Source organism: Gnatocerus cornutus, unplaced genomic scaffold (assembly GCF_029298725.1).
Source record: "Gnatocerus cornutus isolate USDA-ARS CGAHR unplaced genomic scaffold, icGnaCorn1.1 ctg00000061.1, whole genome shotgun sequence".
In the NCBI taxonomy this organism is placed as follows: Eukaryota; Metazoa; Arthropoda; class Insecta; order Coleoptera; family Tenebrionidae; genus Gnatocerus; species Gnatocerus cornutus.
Window position 1 is genome coordinate 115,149 of NW_028275406.1, and position 2,617 is coordinate 117,765.

Here is a 2,617-nt window from a genome sequence, read left to right on the forward strand (position 1 = left end):
TTCGTGCTCTTCTTTGCGAATTCAAGCCAGAAAACAACGAAAATCGGCGAGAAATCGTCGTTTTGCATCGAAATATGCGGTTTTCTGTAAGAATTTTGATGATTTCGTGCAGAATTCTGCTGTTTTCTTGCAATTCAGCCGTAGAATCTTGGTAAAAAGTGATGATTTTGTAGATTTTGTGCTCTTCTTTGCGAATTCAAGCCAGAAAACAACGAAAATCGGCGAGAAATCGTTGTTTTGCATCGAAATATGCGGTTTTCTGTAAGAATTTTGATGATTTCGTGCAGAATTCTGCTGTTTTCTTCCAATTCAGCCGTAGAATCTTGGTAAAAAGTGATGATTTTGTAGATTTCGTGCTCTTTTTTGCGAATTCAAGCCAGAAAACAACGAAAATCGGCGAGAAATCGTTGTTTTGCATCGAAATATGCGGTTTTCTGTAAGAATTTTGATGATTTCGTGCAGAATTCTGCTGTTTTCTTCCAATTCAGCCGTAGAATCTTGGTAAAAAGTGATGATTTTGTAGATTTCGTTCACTTCTTTGCGAATTCAAGCCAGAAAACAACGAAAATCGGCGAGAAATCGTCGTTTTGCATCGAAATACGCGGTTTTCTGTAAGAATTTTGATGATTTCGTGCAGAATTCTGCTGTTTTCTTGCAATTCAGCCGTTGAATCTTGGTAAAAAGTCATGATTTTGTAGATTTCGTGCTCTTCTTTGCGAATTCAAGCCAGAAAACCACAAATATCGGCGAGAAATCGTCGTTTTGCATCGAAATATGCGGTTTTCTCTAAGAATTTTGATGATTTCGTGCAGAATTCTGCTGTTTTCTTGCAATTCAGCCGTTGAATCTTGGTAAAAAGTGATGATTTTGTAGATTTCGTGCTCTTCTTTGCGAATTCAAGCCAGAAAACAACGAAAATCGGCGAGAAATCGTCGTTTTGCATCGAAATATGCGGTTTTCTCTAAGAATTTTGACGATTTCGTGCAGAATTCTGCTGTTTTCTTGCAATTCAGCCGTTGAATCTTGGTAAAAAGTCATGATTTTGTAGATTTCGTGCTCTTCTTGGCGAATTCAAGATAGAAAACAACGAAAATCGGCGAGAAATCGTTGTTTTGCATCGAAATATGCAGTTTTCTCTAAGAATTTTGATGATTTCGTGCAGAATTCTGCTGTTTTCTTGCAATTCAGCCGTTGAATCTTGGTAAAAAGTCATGATTTTGTAGATTTCGTGCTCTTCTTTGCGAATTCAAGCCAGAAAACAACGAAAATCGGCGAGAAATCGTCGTTTTGCATCGAAATATGCGGTTTTCTGTAAGAATTTTGATGATTTCGTGCAGAATTCTGCTGTTTTCTTGCAATTCAGCCGTAGAATCTTGGTAAAAAGTGATGATTTTGTAGATTTCGTGCTCTTCTTTGCGAATTCAAGCCAGAAAACAACGAAAATCGGCGAGAAATCGTTGTTTTGCATCGAAATATGCGGTTTTCTGTAAGAATTTTGATGATTTCGTGCAGAATTCTGCTGTTTTCTTCCAATTCAGCCGTAGAATCTTGGTAAAAAGTGATGACTTTGTAGATTTCGTGCTCTTTTTTGCGAATTCAAGCCAGAAAACAACGAAAATCGGCGAGAAATCGTTGTTTTGCATCGAAATATGCGGTTTTCTGTAAGAATTTTGATGATTTCGTGCAGAATTCTGCTGTTTTCTTCCAATTCAGCCGTAGAATCTTGGTAAAAAGTGATGATTTTGTAGATTTCGTTCTCTTCTTTGCGAATTCAAGCCAGAAAACAACGAAAATCGGCGAGAAATCGTCGTTTTGCATGGAAATACGCGGTTTTCTGTAAGAATTTTGATGATTTCGTGCAGAATTCTGCTGTTTTCTTGCAATTCAGCCGTTGAATCTTGGTAAAAAGTCATGATTTTGTAGATTTCGTGCTCTTCTTTGCGAATTCAAGCCAGAAAACAACGAAAACCGGCGAGAAATCGTCGTTTTGCATCGAAATATGCGGTTTTCTCTAAGAATTTTGATGATTTTGTGCAGAATTCTGCTGTTTTCTTGCAATTCAGCCGTTTAATCTTGGTAAAAAGTGATGATTTTGTAGATTTCGTGCTCTTCTTTGCAAATTCAAGCCAGAAAACAACGAAAATCGGCGAGAAATCGTCGTTTTGCATCGAAATATGCGGTTTTCTCTAAGAATTTTGACGATCTCGTGCAGAATTCTGCTGTTTACTTGCAATTCAGCCGTTGAATCTTGGTAAAAAGTCATGATTTTGTAGATTTCGTGCTCTTCTTTGCGAATTCAAGATAGAAAACAACGAAAATCGGCGAGAAATCGTTGTTTTGCATCGAAATATGCGGTTTTCTGTAAGAGTTTTGATGATTTCGTGCAGAATTCTGCTGTTTTCTTGCAATTCAGCCGTTGAATCTAGGTAAAAAGTCATGATTTTGTAGATTTCGTGCTCTTCTTGGCGAATTCAAGATAGAAAACAACGAAAATCAGCGAGAAATCGTCGTTTTGCATCGAAATATGCGGTTTTCTCTAAGAATTTTGATGATTTCGTGCAGAATTCTGCTGTTTTCTTGCAATTCAGCAGTTGAATCTTGGTAAAAAGTCATGATT